General features: G+C 51.8%; 1 long non-coding RNA gene across 2 annotated transcripts in view; it reads right to left on the reverse strand.

The window, feature by feature from the left end:
- Positions 1–12,772, reverse strand: part of LOC138489829 (uncharacterized) — a 499,715-nt gene that overhangs the window by 448,401 nt on the left and 38,542 nt on the right. Inside the window, exon 3 of one of the 2 annotated variants that reach the window (XR_011274931.1) lies at positions 4,712–4,832. The exons of the other annotated variant lie outside the window; for it this stretch is intronic. This is a non-coding gene — a long non-coding RNA (uncharacterized lncRNA). Of the gene's footprint in view, positions 1–4,711; positions 4,833–12,772 lie in introns of those variants that run through there. 2 annotated transcript variants of the gene reach the window in all.

Below are 12,772 nucleotides of genomic sequence, written 5' to 3' on the forward strand. Positions count from 1 at the left end.
GTGAAGCCAGGGAGTTAGACTTTGTGGATAAGTCTAGGGCTGAGCTGATAGCTGCCCTGGTGGACTACCAGACTGATGGTGAAACTCTTGATGAGGGGGGGAATGCAACCACTGAGGACTCTGCCCCTGGGGTTTCTGCTGAATCTGTTTCTGGGAATGCCGCCATTCCTGCTGCCTCTGTTCCAAACCCCAGCACTTCCTTGGAGCTTGAGTTATTAAGGATGGCCTTTGAATACCGCAAGTTGGAAATAGATGCTGAACTTAAGAAAGAGGAGTTGGCTCAACAAGTGGAGCTCAAGAATAGGGATCTTGAACTCAGAAATAAGGACCTTGAACTCAAGAGCCAGGACACTGAATGTCAGAGAATCCAGCTAGAGAAAGCTAGAGTGGAGACTTCAGCTAAAACCAGTGAGAGTGTCAGGTCCCCAGCCACCAAGTTTATGAAAGATTTGGTTGGTGTATTTGTGGAGGGTTTAGATATCCTCCAGTGGATTGAAGCATTTGAAATGGCTTGTGCAATTCATGATGTTGATCAAAGAGATTGGGCTACGTATTTATTAAGCAGAGTGCCTCAAACTGGATATGACTGTATTCTGAAGCTGAGTGTGGAAGAAAGGGGTCAGTATGAGTGTATGAAGTCTGCTTTGATTGCCAAGTTTGGCAAGACACCTACCCAATACCTTAAAAGGTTCAGGGATTTTAAGAAAAGAGAGAATGTGTCTTGGGTTGACTGGGTGAGTGCTGCGCACATGAACATGATGGGGTGGATTGATGGATACAAGGTTAAGACTTTTGTTGAATTGTCCCACCTCTTGTTTTTGAGCATTTTTCTGAAGCCTGTTCACCAGAGCTGCGTCAGTATGTGGCTGACCAGAACATTTTGGACCCCTTTAAGCTGGCTAGGTTGGCTGACAAGTGGGTCTCCCACCGGGTGTCCCCTAAGGACTCCAGTAGGAAGGACAAGGACAAAGAAAAGGGGGCCTCTCAGAAAGCTGAGGAGTCCCACAAGCAGTCACAGTCGGGTAAACCTAAACCTTCCTCTCCCAAGACCCAAAAATCTAGTGGGGATAAGTCATCTGTGGGTGGGAATAAGAGTAGTGGTCCACCTGCTGCAAAGCAGGCTCCCAGTGGTGCCAGTACCGTACCCCGCACTCCCGGCACCTGTTGGGACTGTGGGGCTCTGGATCACAAAAGGGGTGACTCCAAGTGTAAAGGTAAGGCACTTGGAGTACAGGCTGTCAGCCTGACCTACCCTTACCCCGTGTCTGAGGTTGAGGCCACTGTCCTCCCCTCCTCTACCGGGATCATATTTGGTGCTCCGGTAGAGATTTCCTTAGTGTCCCTTGGGGCCTGGGACCAGTATGCAGAAGTACTGGCGACTATCCCACAGAACACCCGTAGGTTTTTGAGAAGTGTCCTCTTGAATGGCCAGCCTTCTACTGGTTTGAGAGACACTGGGGCAAGCATGACAGTGGTGGACAGGACCCTGCTCAAGCCAGAGGACTATATAGGTGCTCCTCTGAGAACCACCAGGTTAGCTGGTGGGCCTCCCAAATTATCGCCTGTAGCCTTAGTCACACTCATGATTGGAGACAAGACAGCAAAGCTTCCTGTCCTGGTTCAGGACAATGTCCCTGCTAACATTCTGTTAGGAAATGATCTAGTAGAGTTGGGGTTGATCTCGGATGGTCTTCCCATGACTGCTGCTGCAGTCACTAGGTCACAGGTGACACCGGGTCTGGCTGTGAGTCAGGTACCCGAGCCAAAGGCGAGGCCTAAGGAAAGAAGAAGGAAGACCAAGAAGGCCACCTCTGTGGAGGGAACACCTTCTCTTCCTGCTGTTCCGACAGCACCCATTGGGATCCATGCTCCGGACGGGCTGGGTCCAGTGGAAAACCCAAACGCAACTCCTGTGGGAGAAGAGACAGAAGACTCTCCTGTGGGAGAGGTTCTCAACCCGGAGGATCATCCCGACCTTCAATGCTTGTTAGCTGAAGGGGGACCCTCCCGGGCAGACTTCTGTAAGGGACAGAGAGAGTGCCACTCTCTCGAGGGAATGAGGAAACAGGCCCTGTCCCAGGCACAGGGAGAAGTGCCTAGGACATTCCGGATTTATTGGGAGGGTGAGCTCCTTGTTAGTGAGCCCACTAAGCCTGAACCTGGTGCCCTCAAGAGGTTGGTGGTACCCCAGGTTTACCGGCCCTTCCTACTGCAGTTGGCGCATGAGGTGCCCTTGGCTGGTCATCTTGGGACCAAGAAGACTAAGCAGAGGCTCTCTGCCCATTTCTACTGGCCACGGATGGGAGTAGAGGTGGAGTCCCACTGCAGGACCTGCCCAACTTGTCAGTTGTCTGGCAAGACTGGAGGCAGGGTCATTGCCCCACTGCAGCCATTGCCAGTGGTTGGTACACCATTTGAGAGGGTGGGCATCGACATCGTCGGTCCCCTTGACCCTCCCACTTCAGGTGGACATCGGTTCATCCTGGTCTTGGTAGATCATGCCACCAGGTACCCTGAGGCAATACCCCTTCGGACTGTTACTGCCAAGGTGGTTGCCAGGGCTCTCCTGGGCATTTTCACCCGTGTTGGATTCCCTAAGGAGGTTGTCTCTGACCGAGGATCCAACTTCATGTCTAGTTACATGAAAACCATGTGGAAAGAGTGCGGGGTAACCTACAAGTTCTCCACCTCTTATCACCACCAGACCAATGGTCTGGTCGAGAGATTTAATAAAACTCTCAAGGGCATGATAGGGGCTTTGGAAGAACCCCTAAGGAGGAAATGGGATCTCCTCCTGCCATGCCTGCTGTTTGCTTACAGAGAGGTACCTCAAGAGGGTGTTGGTTTCAGCCCCTTTGAGTTACTCTTTGGACATCCCGTGAGGGGGCCCCTCGCCTTGATCAGAGAAGGCTTGGAAGCCACCCCTCCAGGTCCCGCCAAGCAAGTGGGGGACTATGTGTTAGGCCTCAGACGGAGGATGACACAGATGATGGGTCAGGCAACAGCAAACCTCAAGGCCAGCCAGGAATTGAATAAGTACTGGCATGACCTGAAAGCCTCGCAAGTGGATTGGACTCCGGGACAGGAAATCCTTGTGATGGAGCCTACCAAGCCTAGAGCTTTGGCAGACAAGTGGACTGGACCCTTCAGGATCATCTCCAAGATGGGCGAAGTCAATTATCTGGTTGACATGGGAGCCTCTGGGGTAGCCCCTCAGGTATTCCATGTCAACAGGCTCAAGCCTTTCCACCGGCGAGCAGAAGTCTCATGTCTCTTGATAGCTTCAGGGCAAGAAGAGGATGAGAGTGAGCCCCTTCCTGATTTGCTGCATAGCAACCCTCAGGATGGCTCAGTGGAGGGAGTACATCTCTCTCCGGATTTGACAACAGAGCAACAGAGGGCCTGCAGAGCTTTGCTCCAACAGTATGCCTCTCTGTTTTCACTGACGCCAGGCCTTACACCGTTGTGTAGGCATGAAATTGACAGTGGTGACAGTGTGGCTGTCAAAAGCAGGTGCTACCGTATGTCAGATACCGTCAAGAACCACATCCAGGCTGAGGCCGCCAATGTGTTGGATCTGGGTGTTATTGAACCCTCAACCAGTCCCTGGTCCAGTCCAGTGGTCCTTGTCCCCAAGGCAAGTTCCCAGGCGGGTACCAAGGATTGGAGGTTCTGTGTGGACTACCGAGGAGTCAATGCCGTCACCAAAACCGACGCACACCCATTGCCCAGGGCTGATGAGCTCGTAGACACCATAGGTGCTGCCAAATTTGTGAGCACCTTTGACCTTACCTCAGGCTATTGGCAAATAGCTCTGACGGACCATGCCAAGGAAAAGACGGCCTTCTCAACACCTGAGGGACTCTACCAGTTTAGGGTCATGCCTTTTGGGTTGAAGAATGCCCCTGCCAGCTTCCAGAGATTGGTCAACCATGCGCTCAGTGGGCTGGAAGCCTTTTGTGTGGCTTACTTAGACGACATTGCCGTCTACAGTTCCACCTGGGAAGAGCATTTGACACATCTGGATAAGGTGTTGCAGGCCTTGAAAAGGGCTAACCTCACTATCAAGGCCACCAAGTGCCAGATAGCTCAGGGGAAAGTTACCTATCTTGGTCATGAGGTAGGAGGGGGTCAAATCCAACCTCTCTCCAGTAAAGTACAGGATGTACAGAACTGGGAGACTCCCACTAATCAAACCCAGGTGAGAGCCTTTTTGGGCCTCACTGGGTACTATCGCAATTTCATGGCAGACTATGGAACCATAGCTGCACCCCTGACAGCTCTAACTTCACCCAAACAGCCTAGGAAGGTTAATTGGACCGAAGACTGTCAGAGGGCCTTTGATGGCTTGAAAGAAAGTCTGTGTAGGGCACCTGTGTTGTGTGCGCCTGACTACAGCCGACCCTTTATCGTCCAGACGGATGCCTGCGACACCGGAATTGGAGCTGTCTTGTCCCAGTTAGATGACAAAGGGAGAGAACATCCTATCATATTCATCAGTAGACAACTCAAGGGTAGAGAACTTAGGTGGGCTACTGTTGAAAAGGAGTGTTTTAGCATAGTTTGGAGCCTTAGGCGTTTTAGGCCCTACCTTACGGGGTCTACCTTCAAGGTCCAAACAGATCATAAGCCCCTGAAGTGGCTTATGCAGATGAAGGGTGAGAATCCGAAATTGCTCAGGTGGTCCATTAGTGTAACGCTCACCTGATTCCCACGGAGGCGCTGGTCTTGGCAGGAAGGTGTCTGTGACTCGAAAAGTGATGTGCAGGACTCGATTGGTTTCTGGGGTCGAACCTCTTCGCACTGTGTGTCGAACTCGAAGGGTGAGGTTTCTGCAGGTGAAAGAATATGGGGGTTAATGGTCTGGGTTGTTGAATGTCCCTCTCTCTCTCTCTCTCTCTCTCTCTTCCTAGCTTCTCCGTAGAGCCCCCAGGTCAACGTGCTCACCTTAGATAGGTGAATGCTGGACTCTCCATCTGCGTCTGGTGCAGGGTGCCGTTGCCAGTTCCTTCACTGGTGAAACATAGGCCTCTTGAACTCAGAGGATCGTTACCGTCGTTAACTGCACGAGCGGTGAGTTTCCAGACACCTTCTTAGTCTTTATAGTCTTTAGGTGCGTGGCACGTTAATATTGCACAGGACTCTGTATAATGCTTTTTCCCTTTTTGTCTTGCAGGACTCTTGAGATGGAAGATGGAGTGAAGCGCCTGGAAATGCGTAAGTAAATGCAAGCGCTCTAACTGTCTTTTTCCCTTGCAGCTTAGTTCGTGCTGAAGAGACGCCGGAGTATTTGCAGGCGTTCTATTGCGACGAGCGCGATGGGCGTAAGTAATGTCTAATGTCTCTTCTTTTGTCTTTCAGATGTTGGGTTGCAGCGCCGGAGTCCGCGGAATGCCTGTAAGTAATAACAATGCTTTTGTTTTCATAGGCGGCGATGCAGCGTGAATAAATCCGGAATGCGCGGAGTGCCGGTAAGTAATAACAATGCTTTTGTCTTCACAGGCGGCGATGCAGCGTGAAGAAATCCGGAATGCGCGGAGTGCCGGTAAGTAATAACAATGCTTTTGTCTTCACAGGCGGAGGTGCAGCGTGAAGAAATGGCCGCAGCCGATGGATCAGGTGAGTAAGCACTGCGTGTAAAGGTTGCCTTGCTAACCTGTTGTTTCTTGTCTTTGCAGGTGCTGCTGTTGACTGGATACAGGAATGGTAAGTAATTCTTGCAGGTTCAGGATCGAAAGAAGAAATGCTGGAACAGACTAGGTGAGCGTTCTGCTGCAGATGCAGAATAACGCGAAGCACGTTTCATCTATCGGGTGTGGTTTAAATAGCCTTGGAGTGATGAGGCATCTTCCTCCACGGCCCCGCCTAGGTAAGAAAAGAGTTCCAGTTCCAGAAGGGTTCCAGTGCTGTATCCAGGGAGTGGAGCTTGCCCCACCCAGGTAAGAAAGTAGTTCCTGTTCACAGAGGACTTCTAAGTGGCTGGTAAGTAAGCAGCATGGTCTGCTGCAGGTAAGTCCACCCAAGCATCTTCACACATATTATGAGCCTGGCACTTCCAGTGCCGGGACTGATGGTTTTGATGAGCCTGGTGCCACCGGCGCCAGGACAAGGTCCAAAAGGTCCCAGTGGGGACCGGCTGGTGCCTAGGGTTAGGGTTCTGCTTCCAAGGACGTTGGGCTGGTCCTGGCTCCTTGGAAGCAGTGATCATGACAATTAGCCTGCAAGGGCTAGACTTCACCATAGAGCACAGACCAGGGAAGAGTCACAATAATGCAGATGGCCTTTCCAGAAGGTATGTTGACCGTCTGGATGAGGGTGTCTATCCCGTGGGAGATTAGACACCCTCCACCTCAGTCTGGGGGGGGCGACTGTGATGCTGGAAATGCATCAGAGGGACAGGGCCTCTGAATCCTTGTCCTTTACTGCTTTTTATCGTGTGTTCTGTCGTGTTTTCTGCCCAGGAGTCCATGTGGGACTCCTGGCAGTGCAGCTCTCTCTTTTGGTTTGGTGAACAGACCCATGGGATACCCTTATGGCACCCATGGGTAGGGGGTACAACCCTGTGCCCCTAGTGTATGTTTTTGGGCACCTGTGGGTGGCCCACAGAGCAGGGTATGGGCTGGTGGCAGCTCCATGCTGAATTTGACAGGTGCTCTGGGTGTCCTCCATTTTGGGATACCCAGGCCCTGCCATTGGGATCAGTTGATTCCTGATAGGAAACAAGATGGCCCCTGTGGCCTCTTGCTTTCTATTGCCTGTTACCTTGTTTTCCCAAAGTCCTGGGAAGCCCTGACTCTGTCCCTTCCCCCTGACTGGCTGTTGGGTGGAAGTTCCATATATGGTATTGTTGTGAAGGCCCAGCTAGACTAACTGGAGCCTTCCCAGTGACTGTATGTTGTGGGTACCTCCTGTGGGTGGGACCTGGGTGAATGGAGTGTGTGACCAATATACACTCCTTGTTGTGGTTGTCTGGTTTCTGGCATGAGAGACAAAGACTGAGACAGCCCTGCCCAAAACTGGCCTGAATGCAGTGTGTAGTGTTGAATGGCTGGGGACTTGTCCCAATCCACATTCCTTGTTGTGAGTGTCTGAAAGGGAGGAGTGTGGCCTGAATGCACTGTGTGCCTGATTGGCTGACTGACTGCATGAATGCCCTTCTGTATGATTGGCTGCTGAGTGTGTGCCAGCAGTGTGGATGAGAGACAGAATAGTATATCTGGGGACCTCTCACCACTGGAAATTGTTCAGAAGCGTTCAGAAGCTGAGTCTCCACTCAAGAGTAACTGGAATTGCTGATCCTCGACGTCCAGCTGGAAGAAGAAGACTTGCTGCTGCACTTGCTTCGACCGATCTGAAAGCTGCCGAATTCGTCGAGGACTGACCCGAGAGAGGACCTGGTAAGGCACCCTCTTCCCGTGCTCCGAGGGATCATCGAGCACCGCTACATCTTCGCCGAAGCGCCCTGGAAGTCAGACCCTCGAAAGGCTGCCGACCCGAGACGGGACCGCCGAGGAGATCGAAGTGAAGCACCCGGACATCGCCGCTGTCGAAGTCCATTGCCGTCGACCAGGGTTCGCAGGTCTGCGTAACCGCTGGAGGCCCGTCGAAGTTGTGTTGCCCAGCCGTGGGAACCACTTGACGCCGTGCCGCCGACGACCGGAGCCGTCCGCTCCTTGCCTAAGAACATTTGAATCGAAGGACTCCCTCGTCCGCACCGTCGACCGCTCTATCCTGCCGGAGAAAGTTGAGGACGACCAACGCGCCGAGGAGAAACCTGCAGGTGGGTTTCCCGCCACCCGAAGACCACAAAGACTCGAACGACTCGACGCCCTTGCTGGGCCCCCGTCTCCACAATCTTTGCGGTCCAGAACAATTGTCATCGAGGTGCCCCGCACGCCTCTGCCTTGCAGGACATCAACGCTCTGTCGTCGACGAGCACCGCTTGGATCGAAGCTGCCGCCTCATCGACGCCGTTCTACCCTGTTTGTTGTTGGACGTTCGACGCCCGTGTCTCCCGCTTGAAAGGGAAGGCATTCAAGAAGGGCCGTCGATTCCCCGACGCCGAACGCCGAGTTCCTCGACGCCTCTCGACGCCTCTCGACGATCCGTGACTCCCGCTTGAAAGGGGGTCGCTCAAGAAGGATCTGTCGACGCCTCTTCGAAGAACTCGACTCCACCAGGTACATTGGAGGGGTAAAAACATTATAGGAGGGAATAAGACTTGCAGAACAATACATGGACTGGGCTTGTGCTATATCTTTATTTTACAGGTTGCCCAGGTGGGGGGATCTCCACACAGAACTGTGTCTAGTGGTAGGGGCCAGTATTCTGCCTATTGTTCAACCATCTTATTTTCTCTCCTCTCTCTATTGGTGGTTTCACTCTATTGATCTGTGTGACATGATTACAGTATTGTTGAAGCACTTTTCATGAGATCTAATACAAAGGGTGGTACCACTTTAGAATTGTATATATTTGCCATTGTTGATTTTCCTAAGTACAAATTGAGTTATTATGATAAGTGTACATAACCTTGAATATTGATTATATAAAGACTGTGTTCTAACCAATACAGTGTGTGGACATTCCTTTGTGGGGGCTTGGGGACTACACTGTACTTAAGATCCAGCCTGCATCTCCTCCTGAGAAGCTAGGCCTTGATTGCTCGTCCATTGCTACCGTAATAGAGAATCTTGGCTGGGGTCTTCTGTGCCTCTCTTCTACCATATAGGGAGCAGAAGTACAGACACCCCCTACCAGTCTTTACACCGCCGACGAGATGACTGGTCGTCCCATTGCATCCAGCGTCTTTCCTTTGCCGTCCGGCGGGGAAGTTGACGTTGAGGCCGATGCCCTCCCTGCTTTCTTCTTGGCCACCACTGAGACGACCGAATCAGGGGTCAGTTTCGCCGTAAGGCACAAGGGGGCCCGGTACTTCTTCTCATACCGGTCCCTCTTCGCAGGTGTCGTAGACGGGTTCTTGAGAAAGGCGAGTCCCTCTTCCCAGATATCATCCAGCAGAGGCACCACGAGGGCCGTCTACCTCTTGGCCTTGCGCCGCTGCTAGAGGAAGCATTCCTTCTTCTTCTCTTTGGGGCAGAGCTGGAAAAGCTCGGATGCCCTGGCAATCATGGCATGAAACGAGCCAATTTCGTCCGGCGGGGATGCCCGAGGAATCGGCGACGGGAGGTCCGTCCCGTCGTCACCGCCGTCGTCTCCCATCCACGGCGTGGCCGTATCCGTTCCTGTGTCATCCCTCGGGATCGGGGAAGGGGACAAAGGCTGAGAGGGCCGTGTGGGCTAAGAAGGCGGGGCTGGATGAATCCTCCTCCTCTTGCTTGGAAGGCTTCCCGACGGATCCGTCGGGGGCATGGGCAATCTGGTCCTTATCTCTGTGCATAAGGCTTGGATTGCTGTCAAAATGGCCGCCAAGTTGTCCTGTGGCTCAGGCCGCGGCGGGCGTGACGGTTGCTCCTCCACCACGGGAGCCTCGTCGTCGCCACCCTTGCTTTCGTCGTCCCCCTCGTCGGAATCCCTCCCGTGGGAACGGGCCTCTTCCAAATTCTTGTCGAGTTCCTCTTCGACTTCTACCAGCTCCTCCTCGGAGGCTGTGTCTGTGTCCGTGATGGCCACCACCCCCCCCTCTTTTTCCGCTGGGGTCTTCATGGGGGTCTTTTTGATGGCCTTAAAAGAGGATTCCCTCCGCGTAGGCAGGGAATCTCTGGGCCCCAAGGTCGCCTCCACTGGGGTAGCCTCCACATGCTTCACCAGGGCCACAGCGACTCCCTCAATAGAGGCCTTGGACGGGTGAATCAAGGCCTTCACCGTCTTGGGCACGCTTGAGGCCTTCACCTTAGGGGGAGGGTCACCGCCTCGCTCCCCTTCGGCCGGTTCCTTCGAGATCGACCGGGGCCTCTCCAGAAGCATAGCCGAGTTCTCGAATTTCCTCTTCCCCGAGCCAGAGCGTTGGCTCGTGGTTGATGGCGTTGGTGAAGATGCGCCCTGCCTTGCAGCCGAGGAGCCCGACCGTTCGGCGCTCCCGGTGCCCGCGGACTCGCGGAGCTTTGCCTTCTGTTGGGCCCCCGTCGCCGGGACTTCTTCCTCTTCTTCTCACCTGACGGGCTCTTTCCTTCCGGCCAGTTGGAGAGACGAAGATGGCGATCCTTCATGGTCTGTTCCGACATGTTCCCGCAAAACGCACAGTCCTTCTCCATGTGCGTTTTGTCCTCATGAAGGCAGTAGAGGCATTTTGAATGCTCGTCCTCCTTGAACACATTCTGTAGCTGGCATCCAGGACAAATGCTGAACAGCTTTCCGGGCGTCGAGCTTCCTTTCTCCTGGGCCATGTCCACGAGTTAGGCCACAGAAAATTCTGGAATCCTCCAAGAAGTGTAACTCGATGAAAACTTCACCCTTGAGGGGCGTAGAAAATCAGAAACGGGTCCCCGTTGATTGGATGAAGAAACGGTGGAGCTTGAGGCTCTATTTAATATATTTATAGCACGAGGACCCCCAACACTTGAACGTGCGGTAAAAATCTGAGGATGCCTGCCAGGGGAGGGGCTTAGGGAGAGGGCAGTCATTGGCTGGGGGCAGTATGACCCAGAGATCAGTGATTGGTTACTACTAAGAAAGACAGATCAGAAACGAAACTGATACTGATTTTTTCTTTACCGAGGATTCCCAGCCTGACGACGGGGAATATTCATGAGCATGTGAATCCATGCCAGACCCTATGCTGGAGAAGTGTCATTTTCATGCAGAGGCAGTTGCTTACCTGGGGTTTATAATTTCTAAGAAAGGCATACATATGGACCCCAGCAAGGTTGAAGCCATATTACGATGGCCGGAACCTAAGAGTGTAAAGGAGATCCAACGGTTTTTGGGATTGGCTAACTTTTATCGCCGCTTTATACCCCAGTTTTCGAGCATAGTCCTACCCATCACAGCCTTACTAAAAAAGGGAGTAAGATTTCATTTTGATTCAGCAGGCACCCAAGCCTTTCAGAAGCTAAAGGAATTGTTCAAATCAGCGCCCATTCTCGTCCAACCTGATCAGTCTAAACCCTTTATTCTGGAGACCGACGCTTCAGCTGGGGCAGTAGGAGCAACTCTCCTTCAGAAGTCAGAGGACGATATGGAACATCCTATTGCTTACTATTCAAGGTCACTGACCCCCAGTGAGAGGAACTATTCAGTTCTGGAGAAGGAACTGTTAGCCATTAAGAAGGCATGTGAGGAATGGAGACATCTACTACAGGGGTCCATCGAGTCTTTCATATTAAGAACGGATCATCGCAATCTACGGGTACTCAAACAGATGGAGTGTTCCAATTCCCGTCATGCCAGGTGGGCGTATTATTTTTATCAGTTCGATTTCCTGATCACATATATCCCAAGCTCACAGAATATCGTGGCTGATGCTCTTTCCAGGAGCTGGGAGGTGGAAGATGACACATGAGAGAAGGGAATTGCTCCTGTCGGACAAGAGGTTCATATCTGTAATTTCAGGATTTTTACAGGCAGTCCGAGAAGGTACTGGACAGGAGGATAAGAAGAATCCCAAAATGGTTCTCAAGGGAGGGTTTTTGTATCACAAGACAGCCTTATTTATTCCCACCATGGATCTACAAACACAAATCTTAACTTTGTGTCATGACACCCCTTTGGCAGGTCACAAGGGTTTGAAGAACACCCTGGAATTAGTGAAACGACATTTCTGGCGGCCAACCATGTCCCAAGATGTGCAACGATATGTGTCCACCTGTCCCATATGTGCTACGGGGAAGACATCGTCTGGTAGACCATTGGGTCTATTACAACAACCACCTCTGCCCTCTCAACTTTGGGAGCATGTCTCTACAGATTTTATTGTAGACCTTTTGGAATCAGAAGGACATCGAGCCAAAATGGTAACTGTTGGCACTTTTAGTACGCTGGCTCACTTTACTGCTCTTTCTGGTCTTCCCACTGCCCCTCAGATGCCTTCGCTCTTTCTCAAGGACATCGTCCGGCTACACGGATTACCCAGAACCATCCTCTCTGATAGGGGGTCGCAATTTACTTCTAAATTCTGGTCTACCATGTGCAAACAGTTAGGCATTCAGAGAGCACTTTCCTCTGCATTCCATCCACAAAGTATGAGCAAACAGAAAGACTAAACACAACCCTCAAGCAGTACTTAAGATGTTTTTGCAACAGTCAACAAGATAACTGGTCTTTCTTGTTACCCTTGGCGGAATTTTCTTACAATAACACCTATCATACCGCCATAAAGATGAGTCCCTTCCTTTGTACTTATGGGTTCCACCCTTCACACTTGCCATGGAGGAATCATGCCCCATCTAACTGCTGCGAAGGCTCTGGAAGAGAGCAGAAGGAGGTATAAGGAAGGAACCGATCGCGGTAGACGAGTCAATCCTAATTGGTCACCTGGAACTTTAGTGTGGCTCTCAACCAAGTATTTACCCCGCTGGTTACATCTGGGCAAATTCACCCCCAGATACATTGGTCCTTTCTATATTCTTGAAAAGATGAACCCAGTCGCTTACAAACTAAAACTCCCTTGGAAGATGGGAAGAGCACACCCAGTATTTCACTCCTCACTATTGAAACAATTCAGTCCAGATCCTGATCTCAGGAAGAAGCGTCGGACTAGGATTCGAACACCTAAGGAACCGGAGGAGTATGAGGACTTTCATATTGTAGACTCCAGGTATCACCAAGGTACATTACAGTACCTGGTACATTGGAAGGGATACTCTGTATCGGA

The sequence above is a fragment of the Ambystoma mexicanum genome, chromosome 9, assembly GCF_040938575.1.
Source record: "Ambystoma mexicanum isolate Mex_15411 chromosome 9, UKY_AmexF1_1, whole genome shotgun sequence".
Lineage (NCBI taxonomy): Eukaryota > Metazoa > Chordata > Amphibia > Caudata > Ambystomatidae > Ambystoma > Ambystoma mexicanum.